The sequence below is a fragment of the Aethalodelphis obliquidens genome, unplaced genomic scaffold (genome assembly GCF_003676395.1).
Source record: "Aethalodelphis obliquidens isolate GAN/ISIS:26980383/991018 unplaced genomic scaffold, ASM367639v1 scaffold53, whole genome shotgun sequence".
In the NCBI taxonomy this organism is placed as follows: Eukaryota; Metazoa; Chordata; class Mammalia; order Artiodactyla; family Delphinidae; genus Aethalodelphis; species Aethalodelphis obliquidens.
In genome coordinates, this window is record NW_020837997.1 from 11,906,552 (window position 1) to 11,930,594 (window position 24,043).

At 45.6% G+C, this 24,043-nt stretch overlaps 1 long non-coding RNA gene across 4 annotated transcripts in view; it reads right to left on the reverse strand.

Moving 5' to 3' along the window:
• LOC113608742 (uncharacterized) overlaps positions 1-24,043 on the reverse strand; it is a 54,596-nt gene that overhangs the window by 27,402 nt on the left and 3,151 nt on the right. For 2 of the 4 annotated variants that reach the window (XR_003428407.1, XR_003428408.1), the window contains exon 3: positions 3,677-3,802. This is a non-coding gene — a long non-coding RNA (uncharacterized LOC113608742). Of the gene's footprint in view, positions 1-3,676; positions 3,803-15,138; positions 15,316-15,682; positions 15,822-24,043 lie in introns of all 4 variants that reach the window. The other 2 variants (XR_003428409.1, XR_003428410.1) reach the window with 2 other exon arrangements.

Below are 24,043 nucleotides of genomic sequence, written 5' to 3' on the forward strand. Positions count from 1 at the left end.
AAGATACATAGTCAGCAAATACACGAGTAGAAGTTCAACATCATTGGTCACTTAGGCTGTCACGGCATACCCACTATGGGGATTATAATTTAAAAAAAATAAAACACAGGTTTTCCCAAAAGATGTGGAGAAATAGGAAACCTTGTGCACTGCTGATGGGAATGTAAATGGTGCAGGTGCAGCCACTATGGAAAACAGTTTGGCAGTACCTCAGAAAGTCAAAGAATCACCACAGGACCCAGCAACTCCACTCACAGGTATCCGCCTCACAGAGATGAATACTTAGGTGCACACGGAAACTTGTACACGGATGCTCAGAGCAGCAGGGGTTTTCTTCCACAACCAAAAGGTGGAAACCCCAATATCTATCAACGTACGAATGGATAGGCAAACTGTGGTGCACACAGACACAGTGGAATCACACGCTGCCATAAAAAGGAAAGAGGTGCTGACACAGGTTGCAACGTGCATGAGCCACAAAACATTACGCTGAGTAAACACCAGACCCAAATGATCACATATTGTGTGACTGGGTTTTTTTGTGTGGGGGGGGGGTGGCCACGCAGCATGGCACGTGGGAACTTGGTTCCCCAACCAGGGGTCCAACCTGCACCCCCTGCAGGGAGAGTCTTAACCACTGGACCACCAGGGAAGTCCCCGTGTGACTGCTTTTATAAAAAATCACCAGAACGGGCAAATCCATACAGGCAGAGAGTAGATGAGCGCTTGCCAGGAAGGCTACAGGGGAAATAGGGAGCCACTGCTTAAAGGGCACAGGGTGTCCTGGCGTGAGGAAGAGGCTTTCACATTAGAGACGGTGGTTGCACAACACAGTGAACGGACCAAATTGTATATTATTAAACGGTTAGCTGTAGGTTTGTGAATTTCATCTCGATTTTTTTACAAAGCCATGCAGATCTTTGCAAAAGACCGTCTAGATTTGGGGATATTTCCATTGACTGTGTTTGGTAACCTAGGACCCTGTCTTCGGGGAAAAAACATTTTTATTTCTAGGAAATTTCTGTGTTACAGTTGCCCTACTCTGTTTAGAGGTTTAAATGCCACTGCAGGGACTTCCCTGGTGGTCCAGTGGTTAAGACTCCACGCTCCCAATGCAGGGGACCCGAGTTCGATCCCTGGTCACGGAACTAGATCCCGCATGTGACAACTAAGAGCCCACATGTCACAACTAAAGATCCCGTGTGCCACAACTAATAAAGATCGCATGTGCCGCAACTAAGACCCAGTGCAGCCAAATAAATATTTTAAAAAAATAAATGCAGGGCTTCCCCGGTGGCAAAGTGGTTGAGAGTCCGCCTGCCGATGCAGGGGACACAGGTTCGTGACCCGGTCCGGGAAGATCCCACATGCCGCAGAGCAGCTGGGCCCGTGAGCCATGGCCGCTGAGCCTGCGCGTCCGGAGCCTGTGCTCCGCAACGGGAGAGGCCACAACAGTGAGAGGCCCGCGTACCGCAAAAAGGAAGAAATAAATAAATGCAACTGCACAGCCATTGTCGCATCAGAGGAGTCATCTGATCATTTTGCATCAAAAAAAAAAAAAAAAAGGCAGGCGAGACTAATCCTATTCCAAGTACAGACATTCTCTGGACAAAATCTGTAATAAAGTTCTGGGTACCACACAGTAGGGTCTTGAAGCTGGACTTCATCTGCTTGTGGACAAAAGAACGGGCTGCCTGACAGCCCAACAGCTGTCCTGGCACATACTGCCGGTGCTCACTGAATGGTCGGCGGGTTCTGTTAAACAATCCGTGGGGCATAAAACCACACTACCGCTCTGATGGGGATGGAGAACACCCAGAAGGCCACTGCACAGTCATGTCTAAAAACACAAAAAGTATTGCCCAAACCAAAAATAAGACCAGCTCTCAAACCTATTGTATCAATATTTGGAGGAACTTTCTCCACTTTCCCCAATTACAAGTTAGCTCCACTCCATTTTTCCAGCTCTGTAGGTGAGAATTCCTAAAATCCTTTCCATACACTACCCTATGAGTACGTCCAATCCACAAATCCTGCTTCCTTGCTCCTTCCACAAACCTGGCGAACACGGAGCGAGATCCCCTGATCAGGTCTCTCACACCGTCCTCCCGAGCGAACACACGGCTCCTCGTGGACTCACTGCAGTCAGTAAGCGGACGCTATTCCACCGTAACTGTGCTGCTGGGTGTGAGGAAGGAATAAAGGTTCTCCCACGTCTCACACTTACAAGGTGAGTGCTTTTATATATCGTGTAATGACGACGAGAGCCTTCCCCGCATTCCTTATATTCCCAAGACTTTATTCCATTATGAGTAGTCACGGGTCTTCTAAGGACACAGCAATAAGTAAGAACCTTGCCATGTTCTTTCCCTTCATAGGTTTTCTGCTCACTTGTGACCACTCCCATGTCTGAAAAGATGAGTGACGGTAGAGTTCTGCCACATTCCTCACGTGGCATTTACCAGGGAGACATGTTTCTGAAGAGGAGAGAAAAGGAAAGGCCGTCCCACATTCCTGACACGGATAGGTTTTGTCTACAGCGTGAGATCTCACATCAGCGCTTAGATACGAGACCCGTCTGCCCAGCCTCACACTGAAGGCGGGGCTCTAGACTTGGGTATCCACTGAAGCCCCCCAGCACTCGGTACATTTGTAGGATTCGACTCCAGCAGCGTGTCTTTGTTTCACAGTAAGACTGTAGTCTCGCTTTGGTTTCTCCCCACTGATCATCTACAGCACTGTTGTCCCACATATGGACGAAGTACATTAACAATTCATAATCGGGCTTCCCTGGTGGCACAGGGTTTAAGCATCCACCTGCCAAAGCAGGGGACACGGATTCCAGCCCTGGTCTGGGAAGAGCCCACATGCCGCGGAGCAACTGAGCCCACATGCCACAACTACCGAGCCTGCGTTCTAGAGCCCGTAAGCCATAACTACTGAGCCCGCGAGCCACAACTACTGAAGTCCGCGCACCTAGAGCCCATGCTCCGCAACTAAAGAAGCCACGGCAATGAGAAGCCCACACACCGCAACAAAGATCCAACGCAGCCAAAAATAAATAAATAAATATTTTTAAAAATTCATAATCATTAATGATGATAGTTTTTCACGATTTTTATAACGACACATTTCCCAATATTTGTGACTGTTCATGTTTTTGATGCTGCAGTGTGTTTTAAGCATAGTAATCCTCGGATAAGGGTGCCCCAACCCAACATTTGAAAACTATGCTCGCTTATCAGTTTAAGGAGCCTCAAGAGAGAAATAAGAAGTCAGCTTAGGGACTTCCTGGTGGTCCAGTGGTTAAGGCTCCACGCTCCCAATGCAGGGGGGGCCCGGGTTCGATCCCTGGTGGGGGAACTAGATAACCGCATGCTGCAAGGAAGATCTCACACGTGGCAACGAAGATCCCGTGTGCCGCAACTAAGACCCAGTGCAGCCAAAAAAATATTCTTTTAAAAAGTCAGCTTCAAACATCTTAAAAGAAGTTTAAGCAGATCTTTGTTTTCACAGTAAAGCTGTTCATTAGTCTCAAGACTCCATGAGGCCTCTGACCACGTCTGTGTGTCTGCTAACGTGTGCCCGCTTCTCAGCCCTAATCTTGGAACAAGGTCAACAGAGTAAGATAGGTTGTTCTCTAAAAGGACAAGTGAAGGAATGATGCCACCCCTACCTGCTGAGGCCAAGTTCCTGAAGGCTCGAAGCCTCACATCTCTGTAGAGTTCCTCTGAACAGGACTTAGCAAAGCCCACTCTGCCCAGGTGAAGTCCGCAGCCACATCCTCAGAGACCACCGAGTCCTGAAACAGGACACATATGTTAGAGCAACAAACCCACGTCCTCCAGTACAAGCAGGAAGGCTGGTGCAGCTCACAGCCCAGGGGAACTGCACTCAATCATACTACGTTCACCCAGGGCTCTGTCGTCCTCCAGCTTCAAATCTAAGCCTTAGGAGTCAGACCTCTCCACTCTATCCAGAGTCCTCTTGTTCACTGATCTCATCACATCCCGAAGATCTAACAGCACCTGTGACATTTTTTTTCTTTCTTTTTTTGCCAAGCCACGGCAGCATGCAAGATCCTAGTTCCCCGACCACAGATTGAACCCACGCCCCCTCAAGTGGACGCATGGAGTCTTAAGCACTGGACTGCCAGGGAATTCCCCAAGCACCTCTGACATCCTGAACTTATTTCCCCAGCAGTTACTTTGTGACCATTCCTGGTTTATTTTGTCCCCATGTGCACTATGAAGAAATGACAGAAATGCTCTAGAAATGAACCACGTCTGCATCAAGATCACCCATTTCAAATGAAACAACTATTTTATCTCCCTTTTCCTTGCCCAACACGGCTATCGGCACATGAGACAAGCATCAGATCTACAGAGGTGGTTAACAATGGGAAAACACTGAAGGACTGGGGAGCTGGTATTCTTTTTAATGCACCTTCCAAACCGTCAGAAACCCAGAGAGAAATTAGAACGGCCACCACCAGTCTTGACTGGCCATCTTTCTGGAAGAACACTAGGCCATTAAGAGAACACAGGCCTACCCTGCACCCTAGCCCCCACTCGCCGCACCTAGAGAAAGCCTGCGCACAGCAACAAAGACTCAACGCAGCCAATAATAAATAAAATAAAAAATAATAAATTAAAAAATAAAAAAGAACACAGGCCTATTTTTCCAATCGGAATGTTATCTTGGAGAATTTTTAGTTTGGACGTAAGTGTGAAGTTTTGTGTAAACTGACTGTGAGGGAGAAGCGCAAAGCTCTTGACACTGAACCCAAGGCCCAAAAGAAGTTAGCAGGATTCTCTGAATTCAGATCCATCAAATATTGACAGGAATATGAAAATACCAAACACCCGTCAAGGTAAAGTTCATAATGTCTGGCATCTGATCAAATATAAGGCATTCGAAAAAGCTGAAATGTAGGGACTTCCCTGGCGGTCCAGTGGTTAAGACTCCGCGCTTCTACTGCAGGGGGCATGGTTTCCATCCCTGATCGGGGAACTAAGATCTCATGTGCCTCCAGGTGTGGCCAAAAAAGAAATAAAAATTTTTAAAAGGTTGAAATGCAAGACTCATGATGATGAGACACCCCAGCACGGACACCATGTTAAACTTAGAGAAGGAACTTTTATAATTGTCTTCTATATCAGTGATCCCCAACCTTTCTGGCACCAGGAACCGGTTTTGTGGAAGACAGTTTTTCCACGGATGGGGGGAGGGGGGAGGGTTCGGGCGGTAACGTGAGCAATGGGGACCGGCAGATGATGCTTCGCTTGCTGGCCCACCACTCACCTCCTGCTGTGCGGCCCGGCTCCTAACAGGCCCGCGGGTTGGGGACCCCTGTTCTATATGACAAAAACCTTATATAGAGAAATGGAGATATTATTTTAAAAGACCCAAATCAAACATCAGGACACGGAAACTATGACATCTTCGATGAAAAATATACTGAATGGAGGGACTTGCCTGGTGGTGCAGTGGTTAAGAATCCGCCTGCCAATGAAGGGGACCGGGTTCGAGCCCGGGTCCGGGAAGATCCCACATGCCGCGGAGCAGCTAAGCCCGTGCGCCACAACTACTGAGCCTGCACTCTAGAGCCCACGAGCCACCACTACTGAGCCCGCACACCTACAGCCTGTGCTCTGCAACAAGAGAGGCCACCGCAATGAGAAGCCCGTGCACCGCAACGAAGAGTAGCCCCCGCTCGCCACAACTAGAGAAAGCCCGCATGCAGCAACAAAGACCCAACGCAGCCAAAAATAACTAAATTACACACACACACACACACACACACACACACACACACACACATTCTGCATGGCATTAAAAGCAGATAAAATACTGCAGAAAAAAGAGATGTGAACATAAAAGGATGGGTCTTTACTGCAAAGATGTGAACTCTGCAATAAAGTATCAAAAAACGTAGAGAGCATCTGTGAGCTGTGAAAGGACCCCTAACAACTAACTACACATGTAACTAGATTCCCAAATGAGAGAAGGAAGCTAGAAGAAAATCTTCTATCTATAAAAATCAAAATTATTGCTGAGAATGTTTCAAAGTGAATGAAAAATATAAAGCCCATATCTAAGAAGGCTGACAATCACCAAGCACAGGAAACAAAGAAATCTACACCAAGGCTTGTCATAACTGTATTTCTCAACACCAGAGACGAGGGAATTCCCCAGCTGTACGGTGGTTAGCACTCCATGCTTTCACTGCCCAGGGCCTGGGTTCCAACCCTGGCCAGGGAACTAAGATCCCACAAGCCATGCAGTGAGGCAAAACAAAACAAACACCAGAAATGAAGAGAATCTCTTCAAAGCACCCAGAGAAAAACAACACACAATACACAGATGAACAAACAGAAGGTTGACACATGAGTTCTCACTGGAAATAATGCCAGTGCAAATACATTGCTGTAACATACTTAAAATGCTCAGAGCAAAACTGTATGTCACAGAAAATGTCTATACTGAGAGGAAACACCTTTCTACACTACGGCAACTGAGTCAGACACACAAATGCTGAAAGAATCCATTCCCAGCAAACTGGCACTGCCAGAAAAGGGAAAGGAAGTCTTTCAGGCAGAAGAGACAGGACATCAGCTAGAATGGGAGATCTGTACAAAAGCTTGGAAGGTTCTGGATGTGTAGATACATGGACATAGATATAAGGTGGAGGACTTCTCTGGTGGTGCACTAGTTAAGAATCTTCCATCCAATGCAGGGGACACAGATTTGATCCCTGGTCAGGGAACCAGGATACCGGATGCCGCAGGGCAACTAAGCCCATGCACCACAACTACTGAGACTGAGCTCTAGAGCCCGCGACCCACAACTACTGAAGCCTGTGCGCCTAGAGCCCATGCTCCGCAACGAGAAGCCACCAGTGAGAAGCCTGCTCACCGCAACAAAGAGTAGCCCCCGCTCGCCACAACTAAAGAAGGCCCACGCGCAGCAATGAAGACCCAACACAGCCCCCAAAAAAAAAAAAAAAAAGCTTAGATGGTTTTTCATTTTTTTGTCATTTCAGTCTGAGAAATACTTGATTATTTCAATAAAACGCCGATATATTGGAGGGCTAGTATATATCTAGAAGTAAAACACATGACGACAGTTGCAGGAAGACCAAGAGAGTGGAAACGATGTCTTTTCTGTAGCGTTAGGTTTTTTCACTTCCTTTCCCGGTGGCTTACTTCCTTTTAAAGTTAGAACTGGTAATATCCTTTCTCCTCGTTTTCTCTACTGCTGTTCATTTGCTGTGAAGCCAGGGTAAGTGGCCCCTCATCTTGGAGAATGTCAACATGGGTGAGGGTCAGTCCTTTGATCCCAGGCTTCTGGCCCCATTCTCAAGGCCAACAGGTAGGAGCACCACATCTCTGCCATGAAGGTCAAGCTCAATTCGGATGTCGACTCCCCAGGTGGCACTGCCACAGTGTGAAATCCCTGAGGGACCTGTAGATGCATAATCTTCAATGCACCGATTTCTCCCCAACGTGAAGAAAATTTCTGATGTATTTGCAGTTAAGGATAAAAACAATTGGGACTTCCCTGGCGGTCAAGTGGTTAAGACTTCACACTTCCACTGCAGGGGGCCCAGGTTTGATCCCTGATCGGAGAAGTAAGATCCCACAAGCTGCGCAGCACAGCCGAAAAAAAAAAAAAAAAAAAAAAGGATAAAAACAAGACTGCAATTGCACTGCTGAACACACACACACTCTTGAAACAACAGAGGCCCCAAGAGCAAATGGATGAGTTAATCAGATGACTCACAGGTTCAGATACCAGCTTGCGTGAAACAGACTGGGCAAAGACAGAAAACATTTTCAATATGATATCAGTAGTGTATTACTGGGAATACCCATTGATTAAAAGTTCGAAAGAAGCAAAATTACACCAAACACCCTTTGGTGATAAACAGGAGAGGGCAGGGGCTTCCCTGGTGGTGCAGTGGTTAAGAATCCCCCTGCCAATGCAGGGGCCATGGGTTCGTGCCCTGGTCCTGGAAGATGCCACATGCCGTGGAGCAGCTAAGCCTGTACACCACAACTACTGAGCCTGTACTCTAGAGCCCGCGTGCCACAACTACTGAAGCCCGCATGCCTGGAGCCCGTGCTCTGCTACAAGAGAAGCCACCGCAGTAAGAAGCCCGTGCACTGCAACAAAGAGCAGCCCCCGCTCACCTCAACTAGAGAAAGCCTGCACACAGCAACGAAGACCCAACACAGCCGGTAAAAAAAAAAAAAAAAAGAAAAACGAAAAACACACGAAACTTGAGTAGCTGTATTTCACACAGAGCAGATTTCAGAGGAAGGAAAATTCTCAGAGATAAAGAGAGGCATGACATGATGATAAAGGCATCAATTCTCCAAGAAGACATAACCCTTAGTGCGTGTGCGCCTAACAACAGAGTCCACATGATAGAGACAAAAACTGATACGACGGCATCGAAAAATGGATGAATCCTCTATTTAAGTTAGAGACTTCAATATACCTCTATCAGAAATGACAGATGCTGGAGGCAAAAAGTGAGTAAGAAGATAAATGAACTCAACAGTACGATCCATAACTGGATATAATTCACAACTATGGACGACGTCATCCAAAGACAGCAGCACACAGATTCCTCTCAAGTGCACACGGGACCATCGCCAAGAAACACCAGATCTTGGGCCATGAAACAAACCTTAATGAATTTAAAAGAATAGAAATCACAGTGGATGCTCTTAGGCCACAGTGGAATTAAACTGGAAATAACATAAAGGTAGCTGGAAAGTCCCCCAAGTACTCGTAAACAACAAACTTCCAAGTAACAAATGGATCAAAGAAGAAATCTCCAGAGAAATAAAAAATATTTTGAACTTAATGAAAACGGAAATCACACTTACCAAATTTGAGGGATGCAGGGCTTCCCTGGTGGCTCAGTGGTTAAGAACCGCCTGCCCAGTGGTTAAGAATCTGCCTGGCCATGCAGGGGACACGGGTTCAAGCCCTGCTACAGGAAGATCCCACGAGCCACGGAGCAACTAAGCCCATGCGCCACAACTAGTGAGCCTGCGAGCCACAACTACTGAAGCCCACGCGCCTAGAGCCCGTGCTCCGCAACTAGTGAAGCCACCGCAACGAGAAGCCTGCGCACCGCAACATAGGCCCCTCTCACTGCAACTAGAAAGAGCCTGCACGCAGCAACAAACCCCCAACACAGCCAAAAATAAATTAATTAGAAGGAAACAAAGCCACCCAGCAATGACCAACCACCCTAAACAACCACAGGCAGACGCCCCGCCAGGCTCAGAGTCTGACGCAGCAGCAGCATGACTCACTAGCACAAACAGTGATGATTAACCAGGTGAGTCTGTTCCTTGCAGGGCACCTCTTGCTGTAGGAACCTTAACAACTCAAGGCAGCACAGGCCAACCTCCGGAAGACGTCTTAAGATATACAGGTCACGCAGAATAGAACTAAAATATTTCAACTCCACACTCCCTGAGGTCCCTGATTTGTTCTCGTGGGTCTTGCCATCCACTGGAGGAGCAGCGGCTGAGAAAAGGGTTTCAAACTCTATGGAGTCTTCATCACAGGCCTCATCATTGTTGCCCTGGTTAAATGTGTGCTCCAGTGGCCTCAGTACCTATGTCCTTGGACATACCTGCTACTCAGGATTGCTATTCCTGACGCCGAGGCATCACAGGATGGATCATCGAGGGTTTGGCTAAGCTGCTCCATGGTACCAGTGCTCTGGCATCCGTTCTGTTGGGCCAAGCAGCCTTCAGGGTCCTGGAATTGACACTAGCCCCTTGCATGAGTGCATGCCCTAGACGGCAGCCCCCAGAGTCATGAACAAACATAAGTTCCTCATAGGACTTCACCAGCGGCCCTTGTGATCAACAGTCTCCCCTGCTTCCCCTTGTGCACCCCTTACATAAGACCCGTGGAGCTAACCACAGAGATTGTCAGAGTGGATCAAGGAAACAAGACCCAACCATAGGTTGTCTATAAGAAACTCACTTTAAGTTAAAGATGCAAATAACAGAAAATGGATGGAGACATACCATGCTAACACCAATCAAAAGAAAACTGGAAAAAAAAAAAAAAAAGAAAACTGGAGGGACTTCCCTGGTGGCGCAGTGGTTAAGAATCCTCCTGCCAATGCAGGGACCATGGGTTCGCACCCTGGTCCTGGAAGATCCCACATGCTGTGGAGCAGATAAGCCCGTGCACCACAACTACGGACCCTGTGCTCTAGAGCCCGCGAGCCACAACTACTGAAGCCCACATGCCTAGAGCCCGTGCTCCACTACAAGAGAAGCCACCTCAATAAGAAGCCCGTGCACCGCAACAAAAAGCCGCCCCCGCTCACTGCAACTAGAGAAAGCCCACACACAGCAACGAAGACCCAACGCAGCCAAAAAAAAAAGAAGAAAAAAAGAAAAACAAAAAAATACAAATCCTGAGTAGCTGTATTTCACACAGAGCAGATTTCAGAGGAAGGAAAATCCTCAGAGATAAAGAGAGGCATGACATGATGATAAAGGCATCGATTCTCCAAGAAGACATAACAACCCTTAGTGCGTGTGCGCCTAACGACAGAGTCCACATGATAGAGACAAAAACTGATACGACAGCATCGAAAAATGGATGAATCCACTATTTAAGCTAGAGACTTCAGTATATCTCTATCAGAAATGACAGATCCTGGAGGCAAAAAGTGAGTAAGAACATAAATGAACTCAACAGTACCATCCACAACTGGATATAATTCACAAGTACAGACGACGTCATCCAAAGACAGCAGCACACAGATCCTCTCAAGTGCACACGGGACCATCGCCAACAAAGACCTTATTTGGGCCATAAAACAAACCTTAATGAATTTAAAAGAATAGAAATCACAGTGGATGCTCTTAGGCCACAGTGGAATTAAACTGGAAATAACATAAAGGTAGCTGGAAAGTCCCCCAAGTACTCGTAAACAACAAACTTCCAAGTAACAAATGGATCAAAGAAGAAATCTCCAGAGAAATAAAAAATATTTTGAACTTAATGGAAACGAAAATAACACTTATCAAAATTTGAGGGATGCAGGGCTTCCCTGGTGGCACAGTGGTTAAGAACCGCCTGCCCAGTGGTTAAGAATCTGCCTGGCGGGCTTCCCTGGTGGCGCAGTGGTTGAGAGTCCGCCTGCCGATGCAGGGGACACGGGTTCATGCCCTGGTCTGGGAAGATCCCACATGCCGCGGAGCGGCTGGGCCCGTGAGCCATGGCCGCTGGGCCTGCGCGTCCGGAGCCTGTGCTCCGCAATGGGAGAGGCCACAACAGTGAGATGCCTGCATACCACAAAAAAAAATAATAAAAAAAATTTTTTAAAAATCAATAATCTAAACCTCTACCTTAAGAAACTAGAAAAAGGGCAAATTAAATCTAAAATAATCAGAAGAAAAAAATACTAAAATTTGGAGCAGAAATCAATAAAATTTAAAACAAGAAATTGGTAGAGAACATCAACTAAACCAAAAGCTGGCTCTCTGAAAAGATCAATAAAATCATACACTAAATAGGAAAAAAATAGAGAAGACAGAAATTATTACTATCAGCAAAGAACTAGGTGATATCATTACATGTCTTATGGATGTTGAAAGGGTAATAATGGAATACTATGAATAACTATACCCACAAATTTAATAACCTTGATGGAATGGCCCTATTTCTTGAAAGACACAGCCTGCAAGAACTCACACAAGAATAGACAATCTGAATAGCCCTATGTCTATGAAAGAAACTGAATGAACAATCAGTAACCTTCCAGGAACCTTGCTACACTGTTGGTGGCAATGTAAATTGGTGCAGCCACTATGGAAAACAGTATGGAGGGTCCTTAAAAAACTGAAAACAGAATTACCATATGATCCAGCAATCCCACTACTAGGCATATATCTGGACAAAACTGTAATTCAAAAAGATACATACATCCCAATGTTCACAGCAGCACTATTTACAATAGCCAAGACATGGAAGCAACCTAAATTTCTATCAACAGATGACTGGATAAAGAAGATGTGGTACACATACAATGGAATATTACTCAGCCATAAAAAAGAATGAAATAATGCCATTTGCAGCAACATGGATGGACCTAGAGATAGTCATACTAAGTGAAGTAAACCAGACAGAGAAAGACAAATACTATATATCACTTATATGTAGAATCTAAAACAGTAAATAAGTAAAAGAAAAGAAAATATACAAATGAACTTATTTCCAAAATAGAGACTCACAGTCATAGGAAACAAACTTATGGTTACCAAAGGAGAAAGGGGCGTGGACAGAGGGATGTATTAGGAAGTTGGGATTAACATATACACACTACTATATATAAAATAGATAACCAACAAGGACCTACGCTATAGCACAGGGAACTATACTCAATATTTTGTAACAACCTGTAAGAGTAAAGAATCTGAAAAAGATATGTATGTGTGCGTGTGTGTGTATAAAACTGAATCGCTGTGCTGTACACCTGAAACTAACACACTATCGTAAATCAACTATACTTCAGTAAAAAAGTAAAGTAAAAAATAATATAATTACTAACCTTCCAAAGCAGAAAACACCAGATCCAGATGGGTTCACTGGTGAATTCTACCTAACATTTAAGGACGAAATTAATTCTCTACAATTAGTTTCAGAGGACAGAAGCAGAGGGAATGTGTACTAACTCATTATATAAGATAAGCATTTCCCTAATAACAAAACCAGACAGGGACATGACAAGGAAACTACAGATCAGTCTCTCTCATAAACAGTGATGTAAAAATCACAAACAAAGTATTAACAAACTGGGGACTTCCCTGGTAGTCCAGTGGGTAAGACTCCACGGGGGGCCCAGGTTTGATCCCTGGTCGAGGAACTAGATCCCACATGCCGCAACTAAGAGTTTGCCCGCCGCAACTAAGAAGACCGCATGCTTCATTGAAGATCCCACAAGCCACAGCTAAGACCCAGTGCAGTCAAAATAAATAAATAAATATTTTTTAAAAAATATTAACAAAATTGGGCTTCCCTGGTGGCGCAGTGGTTGAGAGTCCGCCTGCCGATGCAGGGGACACGGGTTCGTGCCCCAGTCCAGGAAGATTCCACATGCCGCAGAGCGGCTAGGCCCGTGAGCTATGGCTGCTGAGCCTGCACGTCCGGAGCCTGTGCTATGCAATGGGAGAGGCCACAACAGTGAGAGGCATACCAGGAAAAAAATAATAATAATAATATTATTAACAAATTGAAGCCAGTAATATAGAAGAATTATACACCATAAGCAAGTGGTATTTATCCCAGATATGCAAGGTTGGCTCAACATTCAAGAATCACTTCAGGGGACTTCCTGGATGGACCAGTGGCTAAGAATCCACCTTCCAATGCAGGGGACGTGGGTTTGATCCCTGGTGAGGGAACTAAGATCCCACATGACACAGGGCAACTAAGCCCAGGCACCACAACTACTGAGCCCACGTGCCTCAACTAGAGAGCCAGCATGCTGCAAACTACAGAGCCCATGTGCTCTGGATCCTATGCACCACAACTAGAGAGCCCGTGGACCGCAACTAGAGACAAGCCCATGCGCTGCAACGAACGATCCCACAAGCCACAACGAAGATCCCACGTGCAGCAACTAAGACCCAACACAGCAAAAAATCATAAAAATAAATAATTTTAAAAAATCACTTCAACGGGGCTTCCCTGGTGGCGCAGTGGTTGGGAGTCCGCCTGCCGATGCAGGGGACGCGGGTTCGTGCCCCGGTCCGGGAGGATCCCGCATGCTGCGGAGCGGCTGTGCCCGTGAGCCGTGGCTGCTGGGCCTGCGCGTCCGGAGCCTGTGCTCCACAGCGGGAGAGGCCGCGGCGGTGAGAGGCCCGTGTACCGCAAAAAAAAAAAAAAAAATCACTTCAACGGTCTAAAGAAGAAAAATCACAGCATATCAAAAGATTTTTCTAAATCTATTTGAAAAGACAAGACTGTGGAGATGGCAGTAAAAGGACCAGTGGTTGCCGGGGATCGGGGTTGGGGGAGGGGTGACTAGGAGGCGCACAGGGCATTTTTTAGGGCAGTGAACGTGTTTCGTAGGATACTATAAAGGTGGACGCATCTTCGTCTAAACCCACAGAACATACATGCAAAGTCAGCTGTGGACTGTGGGTGATGACGACATGTCAGTGTAGGTTCATCCACAGGAACAAACAAACACACCATCTCAAACGTTCAGGGGTCTGTAGGCTGACAGGCCCAATTTACGGCAGGCAATTTATGTGCTGTTAGCTGCTCAGGCATCTGGTAGCCCTCCTAGCAATACAGAGCAGTGGCGCACCACGATGACCACGCGCTGGGCCCTGCGGGAGCCGAGGCCCTCCAGGCCCTGAGACCGGGCTGCTGGCCCCCAGCTGCCCTGATGCCTTGGGTTGCACATGCAGCACCACACAGGCTCACCCCTGCAGAGGCCTCCTTCCTTCCTGCACTGGTGCTGGCAGGACAGAGGTGAACCAGTGCCCCGGTACCTCCCACGTGACGATGGTCCTGTGGGCCCACAGCCCAGGTGGCACTCAGGAAATACCCAAATACTCGAGCCACGTGCAGCAGACGCCTTGTGTTTAGATGCTTTCCATGGAGCTGCTGACCGCCTGGCTGAGGACTATTCGTTCACCAGCCTGAAGGGGCCTTTCATTGCAGGTGGGTAGACAGCCCTGGCAAGCCTGCACAAAAGCATGGCAGAAATAGCTGGACAGAGCCCGGAAGCCCCCAGGGTGTCTCCCGCCCCCTCCAATGCCCTGGGATTAAGCGGATTCCAACGTTCTTCCGACGTCTGCTTGTCTTAACTACATTACACTGCTTGGGCACTAGGCTTCTAAGCTTCACACTCAGACAAGTTCATATTCGATTAGATGAGATGAGGTGTGTCAGTCTTCAACCAAACATCGGAGGTGAATTACAATGAAGAGGCTGGATCCATTCGTGATGGGATCTGTGGTCTGACTCGGAAGAACTTCCAGAGCCCCACCCTCTTCCCTGCCTGGCCCGGTCTATGCGAATGGATAAGGAGGCCCACGAGTGCCATGTGTCCTGTGGGTGGGAAGATCAAACCTCATAAACGCCCAGCCACGACGGAGGCCGCACCAGCTCTTCCTCTGGCCACCTGCAAGAGCGTACACCTGCGTCCATCTCCCCACATTACCAACTATCTTCTGATCCTCTTGGTGCAAATGGCATCATCTTGACAACCAAGCCCATCTTGGGTGGGGGGCAGGGTTGATCCCCCTCCTAAAGGGCAACCATAGAACAGAAGAGAAGATGTTTGGGGGCTGAGAAACAGGGGTCTAGTATGGGCAATTTGGAGAAGATGAGGCCGAGACATCCAAGTGTATACGATTTCCAAAGTTTTCAGAAGCACATGTCATAGCAGAAAACCCTCGAGGCCACCCAAGTGGCTACTAGCAGTAGAATCAAGAAATGAACAGGGTGCAGCCCCATCACAGGGCCCTACAGACTAGCAAGAGTGACCAGACTGCCATCCCATGGGCAGCTAACAGCACTGAGTAACGGAAAACTGACAGAATGCCATTTGCACTCCAAAGAAAGCACACAGAATTAAAACAGTGACCCAGGGAGGCATACACTTGTCACTCACCCGACAGAGGAGGCCTGTCTGGGAGTCATGTTGAGCGGGGGATGGTGTGAGGGATTCATCCAGGTCTCGGCCTTGCCGTCCCTCCATCGATGTCCACCTTAGTAAGTTTACGTGGGTCCTGCAATGGCTTATGCATTTTCTACAGACACTGTATTTTACAGTTAAATTCTATGAAGTGGGAGCTTGGAGACAAGATGGCAGAGAAGGACGTGAGCTCGTCCCCCTCATGAAAATACCAAAATCACAACTAACTGCTCAACAACCACTGACCAAAAACCACCGGAAGCTACCAAAAAAGTTACCCTACATCTAAAGACAAAGAAGAAGCCACAAAGAGACAGTAGGAGGGGCACAATCACGATGAAATCAAATTCCATCCCCACCGGCTGGGCAACCCACAAACTAGAAAATATTTACACTGGAAAGGTTCGCACACAGGAGTTAAAGTTCTGAGCCCCACATTCGTCTCCCCAGCCAGGGAGTCTGGCATCGGGAGGGTGAGTGCCCAAACCACCTCAGCTTGAAGGCCACTGGGGTTTGATCAGCAAATTCCACACGACTGGGGGAAACAGAAGCTCTACTCTTGCAGGAGGCACACAAGGTCTCGAGCACACCAGGACCCGGGAGGAAAAGCAGTGACCTCATAAGGGCCTGAGCCAGACCTACCTGCTGATGTTGGAGGATGTCCCGTGGAGGTGGGCAGGGGGGGCGGGGTGGCTGTGGCTCACTGTGGGGACAGAGACACTGGCAGTGTAAGTTCTGAGAACTGCTCATTGGCGTGAACTGCCTGGAGGCAGAGGTCTTCTCACCAAGACCCGGCCCCACCCAACCGCCTGCAGTCTCCAGGGCTGGGATGCCTCAGGCCAAAAAACCAACAGGGCGGGAACACAGCCCTGCCCATCGGAAGACAGGCTGCCTAAAGTCTTCCTGATCCTACAGCTTCCCACTGAACACGCACCTTGACACGGCCCTGCCAACCAGAGGGACAAGACCCAGCTATAGCCACCAGTGCGCAGAAACCAGTCCCTCCTACCAGGAAGCCAGCATGAGCCCTTCGCCAGCCTCACCCACTAGGGGGCAGACACCTGAATCAAAAACTACAATCCCGGGCTTCCCTGGTGGAGCAGTGGTTGAGAATCCGCCTGCCAATGCAGGGGACACAGGTTCGAGCCCTGATCCAGGAAGATCCCACATGCCACGGAGCAACTAAGCCAGTGTGCCACAAATATGAGCCTGTGCTCTAGAGCCTGCACACCTACTGAGCCCGAGTGCCACAACTACTGAAGCTCACGCACCTAGAGCCCATGCTCTGCAACAAGAGGAGCCACCACAATGAGAAGCCCGCACAACGAAGAGTAGCCCCTGCTCACCACAACTAGAGAAAGCCCATGTGCAGCAATGAAGACTCAATGCAGCCAAAAATAAAATTAATTAATTTAAAATAGAACTACAATCCTGCAGCCTGTGGAATGGAAACCACAATCACAGAAAGTTAGACAAAATTAGACAGCAGAGGAATATGTCCCAGATGAAGGAGCAAGATAAAGGCCCAGAAGAACAACTAAGTAAAGTGGAGATAAGCAATTTACCCAAAAAAGAATTCAGAGTAATGACAGTAAAGATGATCCAAGATCTCAGAAAAAGAATGGAGGCACAGACCAAGAAAATACAAGAAATGGTTAACAAAGACCTAGAGGATCTAAACAACAAACAGAAATGAACAATACAATAACTGAAATGAAAAATACACTAGAAGGAAACAATAGCAGAATAAGTGAGGCAGAAAAACAGATAAGTGAGCTGGAAGACAGAATAATGGAAATCACTACCCTGGAACGGAATAAAGAAAAAAGAATGAAAAGAAATAATGACAGTCTAAGAGGCCCTCTAGAACAACATTAAACACACCAAAATTCGTTCACATTATAGGGGTCCCAGAAGGATAAGAAAGGACCCGAGGAAATATTCGAAGAAATAATAGCTGAAAACTTCCTTATCACAAGAAAGGAAGCACAGAGAGTCCAGGCAGGATAAACCCAAGGAGGAACAAGCCAAGGCACATATTAATCAAATTTACAAAAACTGGGACTTCCCTGGTGGTCCAGTGGAGAAGACTGCACGCTCCCAATGCAGGGGGCCCAGGTTCGATCCCTCGTCGGGGAACTAGATCCTACATGCCACAACTGAGTTCACATGCCGCACTAAGGGTTTGCATGCCACAACTAAGAGTTTGCATGCCACAATAAAAGATGCTGCATGCTGCAACTCAAAATTCCACACGCCACGACAAAGACAGAAGATCCTGCGTGACACAAGTAAGACCCAGCACAGCCAAATACATAAAGATTTTATTAACTTACAAAAATTAAAGACAGAAAGAAAATACTAAAAGCAACAAGGGAAAAGCAACAAATAACATAAAAGGGAATCCCCATAAGGTGATAGGGTGATTTTCCAGAAGAAAGGCTACAGGCCCAAAGAAAGTGGCACAATATATTTAAAGTTATGAAAGGGAAAAACCTACAACCAAGAATACCCTACTCAGCAAGGCTCTCATTCAGATTCAACGGAGAAATAGAAGCTTTGCAAAGAAGCAAAAGCTAAGAGAATTCAGCACCACCAAACTAGCTTGACAACAAATGCTAAAGGAACTTCTCTAGGTAGAAAAGAAAAGGCCAAAACTACAAACAAGAAAATTACAAATGGGAAAGCTCACCACTAAAGGCAAACATACAGCAGAGGTAGGAAATCATCCACATACAAATATAATATCAAAACCAGCAATCGTGAGAAGAGGAAAGTACAAATACAGGATACTGGAAGTGCATTCGAAATTAAAAGACCAGCAACTGAAAACAATCTTGTATGTATATAGACTGCTATATCAAAATTCCATGATAACCTCAAACCGAAAATCTACAATAGATACACACACACAAAAGAATCCAAATACAACACTAAAGTCAGTCATCAGATCACAAGAGAAAAAAATCCTACAAAACCAAATCCAAAACAATTAACCAAATGGCAATAAGAACATACAAATCAATAATTACCTTAAACATAAATGGATTAAATACTCTAACCAAAAGACATAGACTGGCTGAATGGATACAAAAACAAGACTTGTACATATGCTGTCTAAAAAAGACCCACTTCATATCTAGGGACACATACAGACTGAAAGTGAAGGGATGGAAAAAGGTATTCCACACAAATGGAAATCAAATGAAAGCTGGAGTAGCAATACTCGTATTGGATGGAACAGACATTAAAATAAAGGCTGTTACAAGAGACAAAAAAGGACACTACATAATGATCAAGGGATCAATCTAAGAAGAAGATATAACAATCGTAAATATATATGCATACAACAGAGGAGCACCTCAATATACAAAGCAAATGCTAACAGCCATCAAAGGAGAAATTCACAGTAACTCAATAATACTGGGGAAACTTAACACCCCCCTTTCATCAATGGACAGATCATCCAGACAGAAAACCAATAAGGAAACACAGGCCTTAAATGACATGTTAGACCAGATGGACTTATTTATTTTTTATTTATTTATTTATACATTGAGTCTTTTTAATGCTTATTTATTTATTTTTGGCTGCGATGGTTCTTCATTGCTGCATGTGGACTTTCTTTAGTTGCAGCGAGCGGGGGTTACTCTTGATTGTGGTGCACAGGCTTCTCATTGCAGTGGCTTCTCTTGTTGTGGAGCACAGGCTCTAGGTGCAGGGGCTTCAGTAGTTGTGGCACACAGGCTCAGTAGTTGTGGCTCACACGTTCTAGAGCACAGGCTCAGTAATTGTGGCGCATGGGCTTAGCTGCTCCGCAGCATGCGGGATCTTCCCAGACCAGGACTCAAACCCATGTCCCCTGCATTGGCAGGCGGATTCTTAACCACTGCGCCACCACGAAAGTCCCTAGATCTGATGGACTTAATTGATATTTATAGAGCATTCCAACCAGAAGCAGCAGAATACAGATTCTTCTCAAGTGTACATGGAACATTCTCCAAAATAGAATACATGCTGAGCCACAAAGCAAGCCTCGGTAAATTTATGTAACTGAAATCATATCAAGCATCTTTTCTGATCACAATGCTATGAGATTATAATTCAACAAGAAAAATCTGTAAAAGACACAAACACATACAGGCTAAACAATATGCTACTAAACAACCAATGGATCACTGAAGAAGTCAAAGCAGAAATCGAAAATACCTAGAGACAAATGAAAACGAAAACACGATTCAAAACCTCCAGGACGCAGCAAAAAGTTCTAAGAAGGAAGTTTATAGCAATACAGTTGTGCCTCAGGAAACAAGAAAAATATCAAATAAACAACCTAACCTTACACCTAAAGCAACTAGAGAAAGAAAAACAAACAAAACCCAAACTTAGTAGAAGGAAAGAAATCATCAAGATCAGAGCAGAAATGAATGAAATTAGAGACAAAGTAATAGAAAAGATCAATGAGACTAAAAGCCGGTTCTTTCAAAAGATAAACAACAAAAGTGATAAACCTTTAGCCAGACTCATCCAGAAAAAAATGGAGAGGGCTCAAATCAAAAAAATTAGAAATGCAAATGGAGAAGTTAAAACAGACACCACAGAAATACAAAGGATCATAAGAGACTACTACAAGCAACTATATGCCAATAAAATGGATAACCTAGAAGAAATGGACAAATTCTTAGGAAAGTACAATCTCCCAAGACTGAACTAGGAAGAAATAGAAAATATGAAGAGAAAAATCACAAGTACTGAAATTGAAACTGTGATTTAAAAACTCCCAACAAACGAAAGTCCAGGACAAGACTGTTTCACAGGTGAATTCTATCAAACATTTAGAGAAGAGTTAATGCCTATGCTTCTCAAACTATTCCAAAACACTGCAAAGGAAGGAACACTCTCAAACTCATTTTATGAGGCCACCATCACTCTGTTGGTATTAATGTAAATACCCTGTCGGTATTAATGTAAATCTGTACAGCCACTATGGAGAACAGCATGGAGGTTCCTTAAAAAACTTAAAATAGAGCTAGCATATGATCCAGCAATCCTACTCTTGGGCATGTATCTGGAGAAAACCATGCTTTGAAAGAATACGTCACCACAGTGTTCACTGAAGTACTGTTTACAATAGCCAAGACATGCAAGCAACCTAAATGTCCATCAACAGATGAATGGACAAAGATATGGTACCTATATACAATGTAATTTTTCAGCCATTAACAAGAATGAAATAATGCCATTTGCAGCAACATGGATGGACCTAGAGATTGTCATACTAAGTGAAGTAAGTCAGAAAGAGAAAGACAAATATATGATAACTCATATGTTGGATCTTATTTGAAAAAAATGATACAAATGAACTTATTTACAAAACAGAAACAAACTCACAGATTTCAAAAACGCACTTATGGTTACCAAAGGGTAAACCTGGGGAGTGGGATAAATTAGGAGCTTGGGATTAACATACACACAGTACTCTAACACAACAATGTAAAGCAACTATAGTCCGATAAAAATTAATTTTTAAAAATACACACACTACTATATATAAAATAGATAACCAACAAGACCACCGGGAACTCTACTTAATATTCCATAATAGGGCTTCCCTGGTGGTGCAGTGGTTAAGAATCCGCTTGCCAATCCAGGGGATACGGATTCGAGCCCTCCTCTGGGAAGATCCCACATGCCGTGGAGCAACGAAGACCCAACGCAGCCAAAAATAAATAAATAAAATTTAAAAATATATATTCCATAATTACCTAAATAGGAAAAGAAATCAAAAAAGGATATATGTATATGTATAACTGAATCACTTTGCTGTACATCTGAAACTATCACATTGTAAATCAAATACAGTCCAACATGAAATAACTCTAAGCATTACATATGGAAGATCCACAAAGAAGTTGAACCAGAGAATAAGCTTAAAATCAGAGTATAGGGGTTTTGGTAAGTTTCCAGAAATGCGATACAAAAACAGATCTTGGTGCATTGTGAGTCACTAGTAACAGCAGCTAAAAGACATTTTTAGAGGATAACCTAGACCATTAAAACTAACTTTAATGGCACCTTTTCAATTTGTTAGAGATTTTAACTCCTAAAGTATGTCTGGGAAATAATACCAAATTTATATAGTGATCCCTACCCCAGTTCCTGGCACAGAGCTCTTAAAACCCTTGTAAATTCCTAAGCGGTAAGTGCACCAGGAGCATCTTTCGTTCTGTGGAGGCAACTGGGTGGGCTCCGGGATGGGGCTGGTCAGCAGAAAGGCTGCGCCATGATTGGAAGCTTGGGCTTTTTAGCCCCACCCCCCAACCTCCAGAGAGGGGCTGGAAACGGAGTGAATAAGTGATCACGCCTGTGTGAAGAAGCCTCCTTAAAATCCCAGTAGCAGGGGGTTCTGAGAGCTTCAAGGTGAACACATCCACACCAGGAGGGTGACACACCCCAGGTCCAGGGGCACAGAAGCTCCTGCACTCGGGACGCTCCCAGACCTCGCCCTGTGTATCTCTTCATCTGGACGTCCGTGTGTATCTTTTATCATATGCTTCACTAAACTGGTAAACATAAGCAAATGTTTCCCTGAGGTCTGAGAGCCACTCTAGCAAATTAACTGAACCTGAGAAGGGGGTGATGGGAAACTCTGATTTGTAGCCAAGTCAGACAGAAGTTGTGGGCAACGTAGGGACCAACTACCTTCGATTAGCATCTAAGGTGGGGGAACGGTCCTTAGGGACTGAGCCCTTAACCTGTGGGGTCTGACACTGTCTCCAGGTGGACGGTGTCAGAACTGAGTTGGGTTGTAGGACACCTGGTTGGTGTCACAGAATTGCTGCGTCTGGGAAACGCCTATAGCTCTGGTGACCGGAAGTATCAGAAGTGAAATGTCCCGTGTGAAAGTAAAACAGACAAACATAGCGCGGACAGCTGTGGTTCCTTCCACGGCACTCTCTAATGAAGGACATAAAATGATGGTTTTTATCTTTTCGGCCGCACCACTTGGCTTGCGGGATCTTAGTTCCCCGACGAGAGATCAAACCCGGGCCCCCTGCAATGGAAGCTCGGAGTCTTAACCGCTGGACCGCCAGGGAAGTCCCTGAAACGATCATAAAGGGAAAATTATAAAGTGTTACCGAACGACATCAACGTAGAAAGAAAGAGAGAGCACGTGTTCTCGGAAAAGAGACGCAATGCCATCACGATAGCAACTCTCCCAAACAGATGCAGAGTGTTAACAAAATTCCATTACATCCAAAACTAGGTCGGGTTTTTTGCTTTGTTTATGAAAAACGACTTCTAAAAACTGAAATGAGAGCCAAATGTCTAAGAATAGCCAAGTTTCCTACAGAACAAGGTGGAAGAACTTTCCCTAAAACACATCAAAGCATTTAAGTCCGGACAGTAGTTGGGGACATACAGCATTAGCAGGAGGAGGGACTCAGACCTGGGGAAACAATGGACACGGGGCAGGAATCTCCTCCAGCGCAGGACAAACAGCTGTCTATGGGAGGTGGGGTAGGAGGGTGGGTGACACTGTCAAAGTCATGTAAAATAATCCATTTAATGCAGATTATTGGGGGGGGGGTTTTGGCCGAGCCCCGAGGCATCCTAGTTTCCTGACCAGGGATCGAACCCGCACCCCCTGCAGTGGAAGCACAGAGTCTTTACCACTGGACGGCCAGGGAAGTACTTTAAGAAGTTAAAAGCAAGTGTCCCATGACTTCTGTATACAGATTTTTCTTATATAAGGAAAATAAAAAAGAAGCTACAAAGGAGGAGACTGACCTGTTAACCTTGAGTTCACTCACCACAGAATAAAGGGGATGAAAAGATAAACCACACATGGGGAGAAAATATCGGCAGTGCCTGCAAACGAAAGAGGATTCATGCCCAGAGCATCTAAAGAAAACTGAAGAAATCAACAAACATACAAATACACACATCACACAGAAGATGAACCACCACACCCTCATCCGGTAAGAACCCTACGTAACCACGAAGAGACCCTGGCTCCCACTCGAGGTGGACAAACATTTATCGAGGTCACTCAGCGATGGGGACCACAAGGAAGAAATAAACAGCGGGGCAAGAATACACTCCAGACACGACCAGCATTTTCTGAGTAAATTTAAACTTATCCATAAGCTACGAAGCCACGCTTTTTTCTCTGAAGTGCAGAAACTCAAGTCGCATCTTGTACTTGGAGATAAAAAGAAGAATGACTATCGCAGCATTGCTAGCTAATCAAAAAATGCACTTGGGGAATTCCCTGGAAATCCAGAGGTTAGGGCTCTGCGCTTCTACTGCAGGGGGCCCGGGAACTAAGATGCC